Here is a 22148-nt window from a genome sequence, read left to right as displayed (position 1 = left end):
GAGAGTTAGAGTCTTCAGTCTGAACCCCAGACTTCAGCAGCAGCGGAGGATGGATGTGGACACCTGGGCAACTGGCTAGTGCCACCCGGATGAGGGGCCAACGTACACTGGCGCGGCCCAGGAGCACATGAGGCGGCGGTGTCGGGGTATATGGTGGTATAATAGATCATTGCCAGTGGTTGATTAGATCCCCAAGCTGGAGGTCCTGGGTGGCTTTATTAGGAGGGGTAAGGCCCATGGGGGGTTCAGGTTCTGTGGAGTGAGTGCCCCCCAGCGTGCTGAGGTATGGTCCATGTGTGCGCAGGCCACTACTCCCATCATCCATCTTCTGCAGCGGACATGCATCACATGACCATGGTCGTCGCCTGTGACTACAAGTGAAATGGCAGCTGCTACTTCTCACGGAGCATCTCCACCGGGGGCGTCACTTCCCCTCCATCACCTCTTCTATATACTTGGCGTAGGCCCGGTTCTGCAGATCGATGGGCACGGCCATAAAATCCGGGGCTTCAAAGGGATGAATGAGCCTGCAAATGGGAAGGAGAGGGCGATGGCGCTTATTACCCGTCTGTTATAGCGTCTGCCTCCTCTGCGCTGTACACAAAGCAATCTATTGTCATCTGGAAACCATCAGCAAGCGGTGTCCATAGGAGTCCAGCAGGACCTGGCAGTGCCGGATTACGGGGGGTCATAGAAAAGTATAAACCTCTCCTGGAAACCATCAGCAAGCGGCGTCCATAGGAGTACAGCAGGAGCTGGCCGTGCCGGATTACGGGGTGGTCATAGAAAAGTATAAACCTCTCCTGGAAACCATCAGCAAGCGGTGTCCATAGGAGTCCAGCAGGACCTGGCAGTGCCGGATTACGGGGGGTCATAGAAAAGTATAAACCTCTCCTGGAAACCATCAGCAAGCTGTGTCCATAGGAGTCCAGCAGGAGCTGGCAGTGCCGGATTACGGGGTGGGCATAGAAAAGTATAAACCTCTCCTGGAAACCATCAGCAAGCTGTGTCCATAGGAGTACAGCAGGAGCTGGCAGTGCCGGATTACGGGGTGGGCATAGAAAAGTATAAACCTCTCCTGGAAACCATCAGCAAGCGGTGTCCATAGGAGTACAGCAGGAGCTGGCAGTGCCGGATTACGGGGGGGGGTCATAGAAAAGTATAAACCTCTCCTGGAAACCATCAGCAAGCGGTGTCCATAGGAGTACACAAGGAGCTGGCAGTGCCGGATTATGGGGTGGGCATAGAAAAGTATAAACCTCTCCTGGAAACCATCAGCAAGCGGTGTCCATAGGAGTACAGCAGGAGCTGGCCGTGCCGGATTACGGGGTGGGCATAGAAAAGTATAAACCTCTCCTGGAAACCATCAGCAAGCGGTGTCCATAGGAGTACACAAGGAGCTGGCAGTGCCGGATTATGGGGTGGGCATAGAAAAGTATAAACCTCTCCTGGAAACCATCAGCAAGCGGCGTCCATAGGAGTACAGCAGGAGCTGGCCGTGCCGGATTACGGGGTGGGCATAGAAAAGTATAAACCTCTCCTGGAAACCATCAGCAAGCGGTGTCCATAGGAGTACACAAGGAGCTGGCAGTGCCGGATTATGGGGTGGGCATAGAAAAGTATAAACCTCTCCTGGAAACCATCAGCAAGCGGCGTCCATAGGAGTCCAGCAGGAGCTGGCAGTGCCGGATTACGGGGGGGGGGTCATAGAAAAGTATAAACCTCTCCTGGAAACCATCAGCAAGCGGTGTCCATAGGAGTACACAAGGAGCTGGCAGTGCCGGATTACGGGGTGGGCATAGAAAAGTATAAACCTCTCCTGGAAACCATCAGCAAGCGGCGTCCATAGGAGTACAGCAGGAGCTGGCCGTGCCGGATTACGGGGTGGTCATAGAAAAGTATAAACCTCTCCTGGAAACCATCAGCAAGCTGTGTCCATAGGAGTACAGCAGGAGCTGGCAGTGCCGGATTACGGGGTGGGCATAGAAAAGTATAAACCTCTCCTGGAAACCATCAGCAAGCGGTGTCCATAGGAGTACAGCAGGAGCTGGCAGTGCCGGATTATGGGGTGGGCATAGAAAAGTATAAACCTCTCCTGGAAACCATCAGCAAGCTGTGTCCATAGGAGTACAGCAGGAGCTGGCAGTGCCGGATTACGGGGTGGGCATAGAAAAGTATAAACCTCTCCTGGAAACCATCAGCAAGCGGTGTCCATAGGAGTACAGCAGGAGCTGGCCGTGCCGGATTACGGGGGGGTCATAGAAAAGTATAAACCTCTCCTGGAAACCATCAGCAAGCGGCGTCCATAGGAGTACAGCAGGAGCTGGCAGTGCCGGATTACGGGGTGGTCATAGAAAAGTATAAACCTCTCCTGGAAACCATCAGCAAGCAGCGTCCATAGGAGTACAGCAGGAGCTGGCAGTGCCGGATTACGGGGTGGGCATAGAAAAGTATAAACCTCTCCTGGAAACCATCAGCAAGCGGTGTCCATAGGAGTACAGCAGGAGCTGGCCGTGCCGGATTACGGGGGGGTCATAGAAAAGTATAAACCTCTCCTGGAAACCATCAGCAAGCGGCGTCCATAGGAGTACAGCAGGAGCTGGCAGTGCCGGATTACGGGGTGGTCATAGAAAAGTATAAACCTCTCCTGGAAACCATCAGCAAGCGGTGTCCATAGGAGTACAGCAGGAGCTGGCAGTGCCGGATTACGGGGTGGGCATAGAAAAGTATAAACCTCTCCTGGAAACCATCAGCAAGCGGTGTCCATAGGAGTACAGCAGGAGCTGGCCGTGCCGGATTACGGGGTGGTCATAGAAAAGTATAAACCTCTCCTGGAAACCATCAGCAAGCAGCGTCCATAGGAGTACAGCAGGAGCTGGCAGTGCCGGATTACGGGGTGGGCATAGAAAAGTATAAACCTCTCCTGGAAACCATCAGCAAGCGGTGTCCATAGGAGTACAGCAGGAGCTGGCCGTGCCGGATTACGGGGGGGTCATAGAAAAGTATAAACCTCTCCTGGAAACCATCAGCAAGCGGCGTCCATAGGAGTACAGCAGGAGCTGGCAGTGCCGGATTACGGGGTGGTCATAGAAAAGTATAAACCTCTCCTGGAAACCATCAGCAAGCGGTGTCCATAGGAGTACAGCAGGAGCTGGCAGTGCCGGATTACGGGGTGGGCATAGAAAAGTATAAACCTCTCCTGGAAACCATCAGCAAGCGGTGTCCATAGGAGTACAGCAGGAGCTGGCCGTGCCGGATTACGGGGTGGTCATAGAAAAGTATAAACCTCTCCTGGAAACCATCAGCAAGCTGTGTCCATAGGAGTACAGCAGGAGCTGGCCGTGCCGGATTACGGGGTGGGCATAGAAAAGTATAAACCTCTCCTGGAAACCATCAGCAAGCGGTGTCCATAGGAGTACAGCAGGAGCTGGCCGTGCCGGATTACGGGGGGGTCATAGAAAAGTATAAACCTCTCCTGGAAACCATCAGCAAGCTGTGTCCATAGGAGTACAGCAGGAGCTGGCAGTGCCGGATTACGGGGTGGGCATAGAAAAGTATAAACCTCTCCTGGAAACCATCAGCAAGCGGTGTCCATAGGAGTACAGCAGGAGCTGGCAGTGCCGGATTACGGGGTGGGCATAGAAAAGTATAAACCTCTCCTGGAAACCATCAGCAAGCGGTGTCCATAGGAGTACACAAGGAGCTGGCAGTGCCGGATTATGGGGTGGGCATAGAAAAGTATAAACCTCTCCTGGAAACCATCAGCAAGCGGCGTCCATAGGAGTCCAGCAGGAGCTGGCAGTGCCGGATTACGGGGGGGGGGTCATAGAAAAGTATAAACCTCTCCTGGAAACCATCAGCAAGCGGTGTCCATAGGAGTACACAAGGAGCTGGCAGTGCCGGATTACGGGGTGGGCATAGAAAAGTATAAACCTCTCCTGGAAACCATCAGCAAGCGGTGTCCATAGGAGTACACAAGGAGCTGGCAGTGCCGGATTACGGGGTGGGCATAGAAAAGTATAAACCTCTCCTGGAAACCATCAGCAAGCGGCGTCCATAGGAGTCCAGCAGGAGCTGGCAGTGCCGGATTACGGGGGGGGGGTCATAGAAAAGTATAAACCTCTCCTGGAAACCATCAGCAAGCGGTGTCCATAGGAGTACACAAGGAGCTGGCAGTGCCGGATTACGGGGTGGGCATAGAAAAGTATAAACCTCTCCTGGAAACCATCAGCAAGCGGCGTCCATAGGAGTACAGCAGGAGCTGGCCGTGCCGGATTACGGGGTGGTCATAGAAAAGTATAAACCTCTCCTGGAAACCATCAGCAAGCGGCGTCCATAGGAGTACAGCAGGAGCTGGCCGTGCCGGATTACGGGGTGGTCATAGAAAAGTATAAACCTCTCCTGGAAACCATCAGCAAGCTGTGTCCATAGGAGTACAGCAGGAGCTGGCAGTGCCGGATTACGGGGTGGGCATAGAAAAGTATAAACCTCTCCTGGAAACCATCAGCAAGCGGTGTCCATAGGAGTACAGCAGGAGCTGGCAGTGCCGGATTACGGGGTGGGCATAGAAAAGTATAAACCTCTCCTGGAAACCATCAGCAAGCGGTGTCCATAGGAGTACAGCAGGAGCTGGCCGTGCCGGATTACGGGGGGGGTCATAGAAAAGTATAAACCTCTCCTGGAAACCATCAGCAAGCGGTGTCCATAGGAGTACAGCAGGAGCTGGCAGTGCCGGATTACGGGGTGGGCATAGAAAAGTATAAACCTCTCCTGGAAACCATCAGCAAGCGGTGTCCATAGGAGTACAGCAGGAGCTGGCCGTGCCGGATTACGGGGGGGTCATAGAAAAGTATAAACCTCTCCTGGAAACCATCAGCAAGCGGTGTCCATAGGAGTACAGCAGGAGCTGGCAGTGCCGGATTACGGGGTGGTCATAGAAAAGTATAAACCTCTCCTGGAAACCATCAGCAAGCTGTGTCCATAGGAGTACAGCAGGAGCTGGCCATGCCGGATTACGGGGTGGGCATAGAAAAGTATAAACCTCTCCTGGAAACCATCAGCAAGCAGCGTCCATAGGAGTACAGCAGGAGCTGGCAGTGCCGGATTACGGGGGGGTCATAGAAAAGTATAAACCTCTCCTGGAAACCATCAGCAAGCGGTGTCCATAGGAGTACAGCAGGAGCTGGCAGTGCCGGATTACGGGGTGGGCATAGAAAAGTATAAACCTCTCCTGGAAACCATCAGCAAGCAGCGTCCATAGGAGTACAGCAGGAGCTGGCAGTGCCGGATTACGGGGTGGGCATAGAAAAGTATAAACCTCTCCTGGAAACCATCAGCAAGCGGCGTCCATAGGAGTACAGCAGGAGCTGGCCGTGCCGGATTACGGGGTGGGCATAGAAAAGTATAAACCTCTCCTGGAAACCATCAGCAAGCGGCGTCCATAGGAGTACAGCAGGAGCTGGCAGTGCCGGATTACGGGGTGGGCATAGAAAAGTATAAACCTCCTGGACGGGCAGGACCCAAATACCCCACAAATCTGCGACCGCTGCTTGTGGCAGAGCCTGATTGCTGACGCTCTCCACGCCTCAGGGTCAGAGACTCCTGTTCTGTGCCAGGAAACGGGACCATCTGAACTCATGGACTGTTAGATGCCGGAGTAAAGGAATTTCACTGTATTAGAGCCCTTTCACACAAGCGAGTATTCCATCTGGATGCGATGCCGGCTGTGAACATACTGATCCGGACCCGTTCCTAAAGCAGGTTCTGTGCCCATGAGCCTCGTGTATCACTAATCATCTCCGTGTTCAGGAGAAGTCGCAGCACGCTCTGTATAGTGTGCCGCGTGCTCTGTATTGTGTGCCGCGTGCTCTGTATTGTGTGCCGCGCGCTCTGTATTGTGTGCCGCGTGCTCTGTATAGTGTGCGGCGTGCTCTGTATAGGGTGCCGCGCGCTCTGTATTGTGTGCCGCGTGCTCTGTATAGTGTGCCGCGTGCTCTGTATTGTGTGCCGCACGCTCTGTATAGTGTGCCGCCTGCTCTGTATTGTGTGCCGCGTGCTCTGTATTGTGTGCCGCGCGCTCTGTATAGTGTGCCGCGCGCTCTGTATAGTGTGCCGCCTGCTCTGTATAGTGTGCCGCGTGCTCTGTATAGGGTGCCGCCTGCTCTGTATAGGGTGCCGCGTGCTCTGTATAGTGTGCGGCGTGCTCTGTATAGGGTGCCGCGCGCTCTGTATTGTGTGCCGCGTGCTCTGTATAGTGTGCCGCGTGCTCTGTATTGTGTGCCGCGCGCTCTGTATTGTGTGCCGCGTGCTCTGTATAGTGTGCCGTGTGCTCTGTATAGTGTGCCGCCTGCTCTGTATAGGGTGCGGCGTGCTCTGTATAGTGTGCCGCGTGCTCTGTATAGGGTGCGGCGTGCTCTGTATAAGGTGCCGCGTGCTCTGTATAGGGTGCCGCCTGCTCTGTATTGTGTGCCGCCTGCTCTGTATTGTGTGCCGCCTGCTCTGTATAGTGTGCCGCGTGCTCTGTATTGTGTGCCGCGCGCTCTGTATTGTGTGCCGCGTGCTCTGTATAGGGTGCCGCGCGCTCTGTATTGTGTGCCGCATGCTCTGTATTGTGTGCCGCGCGCTCTGTATTGTGTGCCGCGCGCTCTGTATTGTGTGCCGCCTGCTCTGTATAGTGTGCCGCGCGCTCTGTATTGTGTGCCGCCTGCTCTGTATTGTGTGCCGCCTGCTCTGTATTGTGTGCCGCCTGCTCTGTATAGGGTGCCGCCTGCTCTGTATAGGGTGCCGCCTGCTCTGTATAGTGTGCCGCCTGCTCTGTATAGTGTGCCGCCTGCTCTGTATAGTGTGCCGCCTGCTCTGTATAGGGTGCCGCCTGCTCTGTATAGTGTGCCGCCTGCTCTGTATAGTGTGCCGCCTGCTCTGTATAGTGTGCCGCCTGCTCTGTATTGTGTGCCGCCTGCTCTGTATTGTGTGCCGCCTGCTCTGTATAGTGTGCCGCCTGCTCTGTATAGTGTGCCGCCTGCTCTGTATTGTGCCGCCTGCTCTGTATTGTGTGCCGCCTGCTCTGTATTGTGTGCCGCCTGCTCTGTATAGTGTGCCGCCTGCTTTGTATTGTGCCGCCTGCTCTGTATTGTGTGCCGCCTGCTCTGTATAGTGTGCCGCCTGCTCTGTATAGTGTGCCGCCTGCTCTGTATAGTGTGCCGCGTGCTCTGTATAAGGTGCCGCCTGCTCTGTATTGTGTGCCGCCTGCTCTGTATTGTGTGCCGCCTGCTCTGTATTGTGTGCGGCGTGCTCTGTATAGTGTGCCGCCTGCTCTGTATAGTGTGCCGCCTGCTCTGTATAGTGTGCCGCGCGCTCTGTATAGTGTGCCGCGCGCTCTGTATAGTGTGCCGCGCGCTCTGTATAGTGTGCCGCGCGCTCTGTATAGTGTGCCGCGCGCTCTGTATAGTGGTGCCGCGCGCTCTGTATAGTGTGCCGCGCGCTCTGTATAGTGTGCGGCGTGCTCTGTATAGTGTGCCGCCTGCTCTGTATAGTGTGCCGCCTGCTCTGTATTGTGTGCCGCCTGCTCTGTATTGTGTGCCGCCTGCTCTGTATAGGGTGCCGCCTGCTCTGTATAGTGTGCCGCCTGCTCTGTATTGTGCCGCCTGCTCTGTATAGTGTGCCGCCTGCTCTGTATAGTGTGCCGCCTGCTCTGTATAGTGTGCCGCCTGCTCTGTATAGTGTGCCGCCTGCTCTGTATATTGTGCCGCCTGCTCTGTATAGTGTGCCGCCTGCTCTGTATAGTGTGCCGCCTGCTCTGTATAGGGTGCCGCCTGCTCTGTATAGTGTGCCGCCTGCTCTGTATAGTGTGCCGCCTGCTCTGTATAGTGTGCCGCCTGCTCTGTATAGTGTGCCGCCTGCTCTGTATAGTGTGCCGCCTGCTCTGTATTTCGTGCCGCCTGCTCTGTATAGTGTGCCGCCTGCTCTGTATTGTGTGCCGCCTTCTCTGTATAGTGTGCCGCCTGCTCTGTATTGTGTGCCGCCTGCTCTGTATTGTGTGCCGCCTGCTCTGTATAGGGTGCCGCCTGCTCTGTATAGGGTGCCGCCTGCTCTGTATAGGGTGCCGCCTGCTCTGTATAGTGTGCCGCCTGCTCTGTATAGGGTGCCGCCTGCTCTGTATTGTGTGCCGCCTGCTCTGTATTGTGTGCCGCCTGCTCTGTATTGTGTGCCGCCTTCTCTGTATAGTGTGCCGCCTGCTCTGTGTAGTGTGCCGCCTGCTCTGTATTGTGTGCCGCGCGCTCTGTATAGGGTGCCGCCTGCTCTGTATAGGGTGCCGCCTGCTCTGTATTGTGTGCCGCCTGCTCTGTATTGTGTGCCGCCTGCTCTGTATTGTGTGCCGCCTTCTCTGTATAGTGTGCCGCCTGCTCTGTATTGTGTGCCGCCTTCTCTGTATAGTGTGCCGCCTGCTCTGTATTGTGTGCCGCCTGCTCTGTATTGTGTGCCGCCTTCTCTGTATTGTGTGCCGCCTGCTCTGTATAGTGTGCCGCCTGCTCTGTATAGTGTGCCGCCTGCTCTGTATAGTGTGCCGCCTGCTCTGTATAGGGTGCCGCCTGCTCTGTATAGTGTGCCGCCTGCTCTGTATTGTGTGCCGCCTGCTCTGTATTGTGTGCCGCCTGCTCTGTATTGTGTGCCGCCTGCTCTGTATTGTGTGCCGCCTTCTCTGTATAGTGTGCCGCCTGCTCTGTATTGTGTGCCGCCTGCTCTGTATAGTGTGCCGCCTGCTCTGTATAGTGTGCCGCCTGCTCTGTATATTGTGCCGCCTGCTCTGTATAGTGTGCCGCCTGCTCTGTATAGTGTGCCGCCTGCTCTGTATTGTGTGCCGCCTGCTCTGTATTGTGTGCCGCCTTCTCTGTATAGTGTGCCGCCTTCTCTGTATAGTGTGCCGCCTGCTCTGTATAGTGTGCCGCCTGCTCTGTATAGTGTGCCGCCTGCTCTGTATATTGTGCCGCCTGCTCTGTATAGTGTGCCGCCTGCTCTGTATAGTGTGCCGCCTGCTCTGTATAGGGTGCCGCCTGCTCTGTATAGGGTGCCGCCTGCTCTGTATAGTGTGCCGCCTGCTCTGTATAGTGTGCCGCCTGCTCTGTATAGTGTGCCGCCTGCTCTGTATTGTGCCGCCTGCTCTGTATTGTGTGCCGCCTGCTCTGTATTGTGTGCCGCCTTCTCTGTATAGTGTGCCGCCTGCTCTGTATTGTGTGCCGCCTGCTCTGTATTGTGTGCCGCCTGCTCTGTATAGGGTGCCGCCTGCTCTGTATAGGGTGCCGCCTGCTCTGTATAGGGTGCCGCCTGCTCTGTATAGTGTGCCGCCTGCTCTGTATAGGGTGCCGCCTGCTCTGTATTGTGTGCCGCCTGCTCTGTATTGTGTGCCGCCTGCTCTGTATTGTGTGCCGCCTTCTCTGTATAGTGTGCCGCCTGCTCTGTGTAGTGTGCCGCCTGCTCTGTATTGTGTGCCGCGCGCTCTGTATAGGGTGCCGCCTGCTCTGTATAGGGTGCCGCCTGCTCTGTATTGTGTGCCGCCTTCTCTGTATAGTGTGCCGCCTGCTCTGTATTGTGTGCCGCCTTCTCTGTATAGTGTGCCGCCTGCTCTGTATTGTGTGCCGCCTGCTCTGTATTGTGTGCCGCCTGCTCTGTATTGTGTGCCGCCTGCTCTGTATTGTGTGCCGCCTTCTCTGTATAGTGTGCCGCCTGCTCTGTATAGTGTGCCGCCTGCTCTGTATAGTGTGCCGCCTGCTCTGTATAGTGTGCCGCCTGCTCTGTATTGTGCCGCCTGCTCTGTATAGTGTGCCGCCTGCTCTGTATTGTGTGCCGCCTGCTCTGTATTGTGTGCCGCCTTCTCTGTATAGTGTGCCGCCTGCTCTGTATTGTGTGCCGCCTGCTCTGTATTGTGTGCCGCCTTCTCTGTATTGTGTGCCGCCTTCTCTGTATAGTGTGCCGCCTGCTCTGTATTGTGTGCCGCCTGCTCTGTATTGTGTGCCGCTGCTCTGTATTGTGTGCCGCCTTCTCTGTATAGTGTGCCGCCTGCTCTGTATTGTGTGCCGCCTGCTCTGTATTGTGTGCCGCCTGCTCTGTATTGTGTGCCGCCTTCTCTGTATAGTGTGCCGCCTGCTCTGTATAGTGTGCCGCCTGCTCTGTATTGTGTGCCGCCTGCTCTGTATTGTGTGCCGCCTTCTCTGTATTGTGTGCCGCCTTCTCTGTATAGTGTGCCGCCTGCTCTGTATAGTGTGCCGCCTGCTCTGTATAGTGTGCCGCCTGCTCTGTATAGTGTGCCGCCTGCTCTGTATAGTGTGCCGCCTGCTCTGTATAGTGTGCCGCCTGCTCTGTATAGGGTGCCGCCTGCTCTGTATAGGGTGCCGCCTGCTCTGTATTGTGTGCCGCCTGCTCTGTATAGTGTGCCGCCTGCTCTGTATTGTGTGCCGCCTGCTCTGTATTGTGTGCCGCCTTCTCTGTATTGTGTGCCGCCTGCTCTGTGTAGTGTGCCGCCTGCTCTGTATTGTGTGCCGCCTGCTCTGTATTGTGTGCCGCCTGCTCTGTATTGTGTGCCGCCTGCTCTGTATAGTGTGCCGCCTTCTCTGTATAGTGTGCCGCCTGCTCTGTATTGTGTGCCGCCTGCTCTGTATTGTGTGCCGCCTGCTCTGTATTGTGTGCCGCCTGCTCTGTATAGTGTGCCGCCTGCTCTGTATTGTGTGCCGCCTTCTCTGTATAGTGTGCCGCCTGCTCTGTATTGTGTGCCGCCTGCTCTGTATTGTGTGCCGCCTGCTCTGTATTGTGTGCCGCCTTCTCTGTATAGTGTGCCGCCTGCTCTGTATTGTGTGCCGCCTGCTCTGTATTGTGTGCCGCCTGCTCTGTATTGTGTGCCGCCTGCTCTGTATTGTGTGCCGCCTGCTCTGTATAGTGTGCCGCCTGCTCTGTATAGTGTGCCGCCTGCTCTGTATAGTGTGCCGCGTGCTCTGTATTGTGTGCCGCCTGCTCTGTATAGTGTGCCGCCTGCTCTGTATAGTGTGCCGCGTGCTCTGTATTGTGTGCCGCCTGCTCTGTATAGTGTGCCGCCTGCTCTGTATAGTGTGCCGCCTGCTCTGTATAGTGTGCCGCGTGCTCTGTATTGTGTGCCGCCTGCTCTGTATTGTGTGCCGCCTTCTCTGTATAGTGTGCCGCCTGCTCTGTATTGTGCCGCCTGCTCTGTATTGTGTGCCGCCTGCTCTGTATTGTGTGCCGCCTGCTCTGTATCATTTGCGTTGCGTTCTATATTGTGCGTTTTTCACTGTTTGTTGCTCAGAGAAAGCAGCTGATTGAACTTGTGAAGGCGTCAGTTTCCTGGAACCGATCCTGACGCAATCTGTGTTGCCAGTGTGAAAGAGGCCTAGGAGATCCCCAGGGTCACTGGAGATGGGAAGCCTCCGGCAGAAGGGCTCCGTCCGCGCACCGCCTGCAGGCTGAGGGCTTCCAGGTAACAATCGGATTGCTTCTGTATGACGTGAAGATCAGTAAAAGATCATCCTAGATCAGTGCAATAGATCACTATGTCATTATAGATAATAATCATGGATTAGTGTAACAGATCACTGTAAATCATTAATACACCATCATAGATCTGTGCAATAGATCACTATATGTGTCTTTTTAGATCAGTAATAGATTATCGTAGATCGGTGGAATAGATCCCTATAGATCAGTGTAATAGATCCTCATAGATAGGTAATAGATTGTAGGGATCTATTGCACTGATCTATGATAGATCAGTAATAGATTATCATAGATCGGTGTAATAGAGCCTTGTAGATCCGTATAGATCAGTAATAGATCCCTATAGATCAGTGTAATAGATTATCGTATATAGGTGTAATCGATCCTTGTAGATCAGTGATAGATCCCTATAGATCGGTGTAATAGATCCTTGTAGATCAGTGATAGATCCCTATAGATCGGTGTAATAGATCCTTGTAGATCAGTGATAGATCCCTATAGATCGGTGTAATAGATCCTTGTAGATCAGTGATAGATCCCTATAGGTCGGTGTAATAGATCCTTGAAGATCAGTGATAGATCCCTATAGATCGGTGTAATAGATCCTTGTAGATCAGTGCTAGATCCCTATAGATCGGTGTAATAGATCCTTGTAGATCAGTGATAGATCCCTATAGGTCGGTGTAATAGATCCTTGAAGATCAGTGATAGATCCCTATAGATCGGTGTAATAGATCCTTGTAGATCAGTGCTAGATCCCTATAGATCGGTGTAATAGATCCTTGTAGATCAGTGATAGATCCCTATAGGTCGGTGTAATAGATCCTTGAAGATCAGTGATAGATCCCTATAGATCGGTGTAATAGATCCTTGTAGATCAGTGATAGATCCCTATAGGTCGGTGTAATAGATCCTTGAAGATCAGTGATAGATCCCTATAGATCGGTGTAATAGATCCTTGTAGATCAGTGCTAGATCCCTATAGATCGGTGTAATAGATCCTTGTAGATCAGTGATAGATCCCTATAGGTCGGTGTAATAGATCCTTGAAGATCAGTGATAGATCCCTATAGATCGGTGTAATAGATCCTTGTAGATCAGTGATAGATCCCTATAGGTCGGTGTAATAATATTTTTCCCTTTCCTCCACAGACACTGGATGTTACAGGTGCAGCTAGAGGCGGAGGCTGATGGATAAGTAAGTGAACCCCGTCTGTACATGAGGCACGTACCGCACGTATCCGGAGAGCTCCCGGAGCTGCGCCGTCCGGGTCCTGACAACCTGCAATACAAAGCGATTGTCTTTAGTGACATTGTACCGCGGAGCAGCGTCACAGAACAGCGGATTATCAGATGTATATAAAGTACATGTGCGGGAGCCCGCGGACCGCTCCTCGTACAGCCGGGTGATCGGACCCTGTGTTCTCAGGGCGCAGCTTCCCCTTTAAATGTCGGCCTTGATGTTGGTCGCAGGTCACCTCCGTCCTGTACATTCCAGAGCCTCGTTATTCTGCAGGATTAGCCTCAGCGCGCAGGGTGGGGGATGGTTGTGACGGGTGTGAGATTATAGGAGACCCCCGAATCAGTCAATCAGTAGAGGGCGCCCATAATAATACTGGAGAAAATCCATATATCGGTTAGATGTCCACACGCTGTGCAGCCAGCTGTAACCCGGCACTGGAGCGCAAAATGAGGCGTAAAGTACTCAGCGGTATAGGAGGATGAGTATAACGCAGGACGCCCCATACTGTGCGGACCGGTAGAATGCACGCTGACAGTGTGCGGACCGGTATACTGTATATAGAGCGCTGCCCCCACTGACTGTGTGTGGACCGGTATACTGTATATAGAGCACTGCCCCCGCTGACTGTGTGTGGACCGGTATACTGTATATAGAGCGCTGCCCCCGCTGACTGTGTGTGGACCGGTATACTGTATATAGAGCGCTGCCCCCGCTGACTGTGTGTGGACCGGTATACTGTATATAGAGCGCTGCCCCCACTGACTGTGTGCGGACCGGTATACTGTATATAGAGCGCTGCCCCCACTGACTGTGTGCGGACCGGTATACTGTATATAGAGCGCTGCCCCCACTGACTGTGTGCGGACCAGTATACTGTATATAGAGCTCTGCCCCCACTGACTGTGTGCGGACCAGTATACTGTATATAGAGCGCTGCCCCCACTGACAGTGTGCGGACCAGTATACTGTATATAGAGCGCTACCCCCATACTGTGCGGACCAGTATACTGTATATAGAGCGCTGCCCCCACTGACTGTGTGCGGACCGGTATATAGAGCGCTGCCCCCGCTGACTGTGTGCCGACCAGTATACTGTATATAGAGCGCTGCCCCCACTGACTGTGTGTGGACCAGTATACTGTATATAGAGCGCTGCCCCCACTGACTGTGTGCGGACCGGTATACTGTATATAGAGCGCTGCCCCCACTGACTGTGTGCGGACCAGTATACTGTATATAGAGCGCTGCCCCCACTGTGTGCGGACCAGTATACTGTATATAGAGCGCTGCCCCCACTGACTGTGTGTGGACCGGTATACTGTATATAGAGCACTGCCCCCGCTGACTGTGTGTGGACCGGTATACTGTATATAGAGCGCTGCCCCCGCTGACTGTGTGTGGACCGGTATACTGTATATAGAGCGCTGCCCCCGCTGACTGTGTGTGGACCGGTATACTGTATATAGAGCGCTGCCCCCACTGACTGTGTGCGGACCGGTATACTGTATATAGAGCGCTGCCCCCACTGACTGTGTGTGGACCGGTATACTGTATATAGAGCACTGCCCCCGCTGACTGTGTGTGGACCGGTATACTGTATATAGAGCACTGCCCCCGCTGACTGTGTGTGGACCGGTATACTGTATATAGAGCGCTGCCCCCGCTGACTGTGTGTGGACCGGTATACTGTATATAGAGCACTGCCCCCGCTGACTGTGTGTGGACCGGTATACTGTATATAGAGCGCTGCCCCCGCTGACTGTGTGTGGACCGGTATACTGTATATAGAGCGCTGCCCCCGCTGACTGTGTGTGGACCGGTATACTGTATATAGAGCGCTGCCCCCACTGACTGTGTGCGGACCAGTATACTGTATATAGAGCGCTGCCCCCGCTGACTGTGTGTGGACCGGTATACTGTATATAGAGCACTGCCCCCGCTGACTGTGTGTGGACCGGTATACTGTATATAGAGCGCTGCCCCCGCTGACTGTGTGTGGACCGGTATACTGTATATAGAGCGCTGCCCCCGCTGACTGTGTGTGGACCGGTATACTGTATATAGAGCGCTGCCCCCGCTGACTGTGTGTGGACCGGTATACTGTATATAGAGCGCTGCCGCCCACTGACTGTGTGCGGACCGGTATACTGTATATAGAGCGCTGCCCCCGCTGACTGTGTGCGGACCAGTATACTGTATATAGAGCGCTGCCCCCGCTGACTGTGTGTGGACCAGTATACTGTATATAGAGCACCGCCTACGCTGACAGTGTGCGGACCAGTATATAGAGCGCTGCCCCCGCTGACAGTGTGTGGACCAGTATACTGTATATAGAGCGCTGCCCCCGCTGACTGTGTGTGGACCGGTATACTGTATATAGAGCACTGCCCCCGCTGACAGTGTGTGGACCAGTATACTGTATATAGAGCGCTGCCCCCATACTGTGTGTGGACCGGTATACTGTATATAGAGCGCTGCCCCCGCTGACAGTGTGCGGACCGGTATACTGTATATAGAGCGCTGCCCCCACTGACTGTGTGTGGACCGGTATACTGTATATAGAGCACTGCCCCCGCTGACTGTGTGCGGACCAGTATACTGTATATAGAGCGCTGCCCCCGCTGACTGTGTGTGGACCGGTATACTGTATATAGAGCGCTGCCCCCGCTGACAGTGTGCGGACCGGTATACTGTATATAGAGCGCTGCCCCCACTGACTGTGTGTGGACCGGTATACTGTATATAGAGCGCTGCCCCCACTGACTGTGTGCGGACCGGTATACTGTATATAGAGCACTGCCACCGCTGACTGTGTGTGGACCAGTATACTGTATATAGAGCGCTGCCGCCCACTGACTGTGTGCGGACCAGTATACTGTATATAGAGCGCTGCCGCCCACTGACTGTGTGCGGACCAGTATACTGTATATAGAGCGCTGCCCCCACTGACTGTGTGTGGACCAGTATACTGTATATAGAGCGCTGCCCCCACTGACTGTGTGTGGACCAGTATACTGTATATAGAGCGCTGCCCCCGCTGACTGTGTGTGGACCAGTATACTGTATATAGAGCGCTGCCCCCGCTGACTGTGTGCGGACCAGTATACTGTATATAGAGCGCTGCCCCCGCTGACTGTGTGCGGACCAGTATACTGTATATAGAGCGCTGCCCCCACTGACTGTGTGTGGACCGGTATACTGTATATAGAGCACTGCCCCCGCTGACTGTGTGCGGACCAGTATACTGTATATAGAGCGCTGCCCCCACTGACTGTGTGTGGACCGGTATACTGTATATAGAGCGCTGCCCCCACTGACTGTGTGTGGACCGGTATACTGTATATAGAGCGCTGCCGCCCACTGACTGTGTGTGGACCGGTATACTGTATATAGAGCACTGCCCCCGCTGACTGTGTGTGGACCGGTATACTGTATATAGAGCTCTGCCCCCACTGACTGTGTGCGGACCAGTATACTGTATATAGAGCGCTGCCCCCGCTGACTGTGTGCGGACCAGTATACTGTATATAGAGCGCTGCCCCCGCTGACAGTGTGCGGACCGGTATACTGTATATAGAGCACTGCCCCCGCTGACAGTGTGCGGACCGGTATACTGTATATAGAGCGCTGCCCCCGCTGACTGTGTGTGGACCAGTATACTGTATATAGAGCGCTGCCCCTACTGACTGTGTGTGGACCAGTATACTGTATATAGAGCGCTGCCGCCCACTGACTGTGTGCGGACCAGTATACTGTATATAGAGCGCTGCCGCCCACTGACTGTGTGCGGACCAGTATACTGTATATAGAGCGCTGCCCCCACTGACTGTGTGTGGACCGGTATACTGTATATAGAGCACTGCCCCCGCTGACTGTGTGCGGACCAGTATACTGTATATAGAGCGCTGCCCCCACTGACTGTGTGTGGACCGGTATACTGTATATAGAGCGCTGCCCCCACTGACTGTGTGTGGACCGGTATACTGTATATAGAGCGCTGCCCCCACTGACTGTGTGCGGACCGGTATACTGTATATAGAGCACTGCCCCCGCTGACTGTGTGTGGACCGGTATACTGTATATAGAGCGCTGCCCCCACTGACTGTGTGCGGACCAGTATACTGTATATAGAGCGCTGCCCCCGCTGACAGTGTGCGGACCGGTATACTGTATATAGAGCGCTGCCCCCATACTGTGTGTGGACCGGTATACTGTATATAGAGCGCTGCCCCCGCTGACAGTGTGTGGACCAGTATACTGTATATAGAGCGCTGCCCCCATACTGTGTGTGGACCGGTATACTGTATATAGAGCGCTGCCCCCCCTGACTGTGTGCGGACCGGTATACTGTATATAGAGCGCTGCCCCCATACTGTGTGTGGACCGGTATACTGTATATAGAGTGCTGCCCCTACTGACATTGTGTGGACCAGTATACTGTATATAGAGCGCTGCCCCTACTGACTGTGTGTGGACCGGTATACTGTATATAGAGCGCTGCCCCCGCTGACAGTGTGTGGACCAGTATACTGTATATAGAGCGCTGCCCCCACTGACTGTGTGTGGACCGGTATACTGTATATAGAGCGCTGCCCCCACTGACTGTGTGTGGACCGGTATACTGTATATAGAGCGCTGCCCCCACTGACTGTGTGTGGACCGGTATACTGTATATAGAGCGCTGCCGCCCACTGACTGTGTGCGGACCAGTATACTGTATATAGAGCGCTGCCCCCGCTGACTGTGTGTGGACCAGTATACTGTATATAGAGCGCTGCCCCTACTGACTGTGTGTGGACCAGTATACTGTATATAGAGCGCTGCCCCCGCTGACAGTGTGTGGACCAGTATACTGTATATAGAGCGCTGCCCTCACTGACTGTGTGTGGACCGGTATACTGTATATAGAGCGCTGCCCCCACTGACTGTGTGTGGACCGGTATACTGTATATAGAGCGCTGCCGCCCACTGACTGTGTGCGGACCAGTATACTGTATATAGAGCGCTGCCCCCCGCTGACTGTGTGTGGACCAGTATACTGTATATAGAGCGCTGCCCCTACTGACTGTGTGTGGACCAGTATACTGTATATAGAGCGCTGCCCCCGCTGACTGTGTGCGGACCAGTATATAGAGCGCTGCCCCCGCTGACAGTGTGCGGACCGGTATACTGTATATAGAGCGCTGCCCCCCACTGACTGTGTGCGGACCAGTATACTGTATATAGAGCGCTGCCCCTACTGACTGTGTGTGGACCAGTATACTGTATATAGAGTGCTGCCCCCACTGACTGTGTGCGGACCAGTATACTGTATATAGAGCGCTGCCCCCACTGACTGTGTGTGGACCGGTATACTGTATATAGAGCGCTGCCGCCCACTGACTGTGTGCGGACCAGTATATAGAGCGCTGCCCCCGCTGACTGTGTGCGGACCGGTATACTGTATATAGAGCGCTGCCCCCGCTGACAGTGTGTGGACCGGTATACTGTATATAGAGCGCTGCCCCCCGCTGACTGTGTGTGGACCGGTTATACTGTATATAGAGCACGCCTACGCTGACAGTGTGCGGACCAGTATACTGTATATAGAGCGCTGCCCCCACTGACTGTGTGTGGACCAGTATACTGTATATAGAGCGCTGCCCCCGCTGACAGTGTGTGGACCGGTATACTGTATATAGAGCGCTGCCCCCGCTGACTGTGTGCGGACCGGTATACTGTATATAGAGCACTGCCCCCACTGACTGTGTGTGGACCGGTATACTGTATATAGAGCACTGCCCCCCGCTGACTGTGTGTGGACCAGTATACTGTATATAGAGCGCTGCCCCCACTGACTGTGTGTGGACCAGTACTGTATATGAGCGCTGCCCCCCACTGACTGTGTGCGGACCAGTATACTGTATATAGAGCGCTGCCCCCACTGACTGTGTGTGGACCGGTATACTGTATATAGAGCGCTGCCGCCCACTGACTGTGTGCGGACCAGTATATAGAGCGCTGCCCCCACTGACTGTGTGTGGACCGGTATACTGTATATAGAGCGCTCCCCCCACTGACTGTGTGTGGACCAGTATACTGTATATAGAGCGCTGCCCCCACTGACTGTGTGTGGACCAGTATACTGTATATAGAGCACCGCCTACGCTGACAGTGTGCGGACCAGTATATAGAGCGCTGCCCCGCTGACAGTGTGTGGACCAGTATATAGAGCGCTGCCCCCGCTGACAGTGTGTGGACCAGTATATAGAGCGCTGCCCCCGCTGACTGTGTGTGGACCAGTATACTGTATATAGAGCGCTGCCCCCACTGACTGTGTGTGGACCAGTATATAGAGCGCTGCCCCTACTGACTGTGTGTGGACCAGTATACTGTATATAGAGCGCTGCCCCTACTGACTGTGTGTGGACCAGTATACTGTATATAGAGCGCTGCCCCTGCTGACTGTGTGTGGACCAGTATACTGTATATAGAGCGCTGCCCCCGCTGACAGTGTGCGGACCAGTATACTGTATATAGAGCGCTGCCCCCACTGACTGTGTGAGGACCAGTATACTGTATATAGAGCGCTGCCCCCGCTGACTGTGTGTGGACCAGTATACTGTATATAGAGCGCTGCCCCCGCTGACTGTGTGCGGACCAGTATACTGTATATAGAGCGCTGCCCCCGCTGACTGTGTGCGGACCAGTATACTGTATATAGAGCGCTGCCCCCGCTGACAGTGTGTGGACCAGTATACTGTATATAGAGCACTGCCCCCGCTGACTGTGTGTGGACCAGTATACTGTATATAGAGCGCTGCCCCCGCTGACTGTGTGCGGACCAGTATACTGTATATAGAGCGCTGCCCCTACTGACTGTGTGTGGACCAGTATACTGTATATAGAGCGCTGCCCCCACTGACTGTGTGTGGACCAGTATATAGAGCGCTGCCCCTACTGACTGTGTGTGGACCAGTATACTGTATATAGAGCGCTGCCCCCGCTGACTGTGTGTGGACCAGTATACTGTATATAGAGCGCTGCCACCCACTGACTGTGTGCGGGACCGGTATACTGTATATAGAGCGCTGCCCCTACTGACTGTGTGCGGACCAGTATACTGTATATAGAGCGCTGCCCCTACTGACTGTGTGCAGACCAGTATACTGTATATAGAGCGCTGCCCCCGCTGACAGTGTGTGGACCAGTATACTGTATATAGAGCGCTGCCCCCGCTGACAGTGTGTGGACCAGTATACTGTATATAGAGCACCGCCTACGCTGACAGTGTGCGGACCAGTATACTGTATATAGAGCGCTGCCCCCGCTGACTGTGTGTGGACCAGTATACTGTATATAGAGCGCTGCCCCCACTGACTGTGTGTGGACCAGTATATAGAGCGCTGCCCCCGCTGACAGTGTGTGGACCAGTATACTGTAAATAGAGCGCTGCCACCCACTGACTGTGTGCGGACCAGTATACTGTATATAGAGCGCTGCCCCCGCTGACAGTGTGTGGACCAGTATACTGTATATAGAGCGCTGCCCCCATACTGTGTGTGGACCGGTATACTGTATATAGAGTGCTGCCCCTACTGACTGTGTGTGGACCAGTATACTGTATATAGAGCGCTGCCCCCGCTGACTGTGTGTGGACCGGTATACTGTATATAGAGCGCTGCCCCCGCTGACTGTGTGCGGACCAGTATACTGTATATAGAGCGCTGCCCCCGCTGACTGTTTGTGGACCAGTATACTGTATATAGAGCGCTGCCCCCACTGACTGTGTGTGGACCAGTATACTGTATATAGAGCGCTGCCCCCGCTGACAGTGTGTGGACCAGTATACTGTATATAGAGCGCTGCCCCCGCTGACTGTGTGCGGACCAGTATACTGTATATAGAGCGCTGCCCCCACTGACTGTGTGTGGACCAGTATACTGTATATAGAGCGCTGCCCCCGCTGACTGTGTGTGGACCAGTATACTGTATATAGAGCGCTGCCCCCGCTGACTGTGTGTGGACCGGTATACTGTATATAGAGTGCTGCCCCTACTGACTGTGTGTGGACCGGTATACTGTATATAGAGTGCTGCCCCCGCTGACTGTGTGTGGACCGGTATACTGTATATAGAGCGCTGCCCCCACTGACTGTGTGCGGACCAGTATACTGTATATAGAGCGCTGCCGCCCACTGACTGTGTGCGGACCAGTATACTGTATATAGAGCGCTGCCCCCGCTGACTGTGTGTGGACCGGTATACTGTATATAGAGTGCTGCCCCTACTGACTGTGTGTGGACCGGTATACTGTATATAGAGTGCTGCCCCCGCTGACTGTGTGTGGACCGGTATACTGTATATAGAGCGCTGCCCCCACTGACTGTGTGCGGACCAGTATACTGTATATAGAGCGCTGCCGCCCACTGACTGTGTGCGGACCAGTATACTGTATATAGAGCCCCGCTGTGTGTGGACCAGTAGACAGTATATAGAGCCCCGCTGGCGGTGTGTGGACCGGTAGACAGTATATAGAGCCCCGCTGACGGTGTGTGGACCGGTAGACGGTATATAGAGCCCCGCTGACGGTGTGTGGACCGGTAGACGGTATATAGAGCGCCGCCCCCGCTGACGGTGTGTGGACCGGTAGACAGTATATAGAGCCCCGCTGACGGTGTGTGGACCGGTAGACGGTATATAGAGCTCCGCTGACGGTGTGTGGACCGGTAGACAGTATATAGAGCCCCGCTGGCGGTGTGTGGACCGGTAGACAGTATATAGAGCCCCGCTGACGGTGGTGTGGACCGGTGGCCGGTATATAGAGCCCCGCCGGCGGTTGTGTGGACCGGTAGACAGTATATAGAGCGCCGCCCCCGCTGACGGTGTGTGGACCGGTAGACGGTATATAGAGCCCCACTGACCGTGTGGGACGGTAGACAGTATTAGAGCCCCGCTGACGGTGTGTGGACCGGTAGACAGTAGATAGAGCCCCGCTGGCGGTGTGGACCGGTAGACAGTATATAGAGCCTTGCTGACGGTGTGTGGACCGGTAGACGGTATATAGAGCCCCGCTGACGGTGTGTGGACCGGTAGACAGTATATAGAGCCCCGCCGACGGTGTGTGGACCGGTAGACAGTATATGAGCCCCGCTGGCGGGTGTGGACCGGTAGACGGTATATAGAGCCCCGCTGACTGTGTGTGGACCGGTAGACGGTATATAGAGCCCCGCTGACGGTGTGTGGACCGGTAGACAGTATTAGAGCCCCGCTGACGGTTTGTGTGGACCGGTAGACAGTATATAGAGCCCCGCTGACGGTGTGTGGACCGGTAGACGGTATATAGCTCCCTGACGGTGTGTGGACCGTAACGGTATATAGAGCGCCGCCCCGCTGACGGTGTGTGGACCGGTGGACGGTATATAGAGCCC

The 22148-nt window shown here is 54.4% G+C and overlaps 1 long non-coding RNA gene across 1 annotated transcript; it reads right to left on the bottom strand.

Moving 5' to 3' along the window:
• Positions 1 to 179: 179 nt before the first annotated feature.
• On the bottom strand, positions 180 to 12787 carry LOC122946043. Its single transcript, XR_006391206.1, has 2 exons — positions 12729 to 12787; positions 180 to 527 (listed from the first exon to the last, which is right to left on the bottom strand). It is a non-coding gene; the product is annotated as an uncharacterized LOC122946043 (long non-coding RNA).
• Positions 12788 to 22148: the final 9361 nt, after the last annotated feature.

This window comes from Bufo gargarizans, chromosome 9 (genome assembly GCF_014858855.1).
Source record: "Bufo gargarizans isolate SCDJY-AF-19 chromosome 9, ASM1485885v1, whole genome shotgun sequence".
Lineage (NCBI taxonomy): Eukaryota > Metazoa > Chordata > Amphibia > Anura > Bufonidae > Bufo > Bufo gargarizans.
This window is presented reverse-complemented; position numbering and strand designations above follow the sequence as displayed.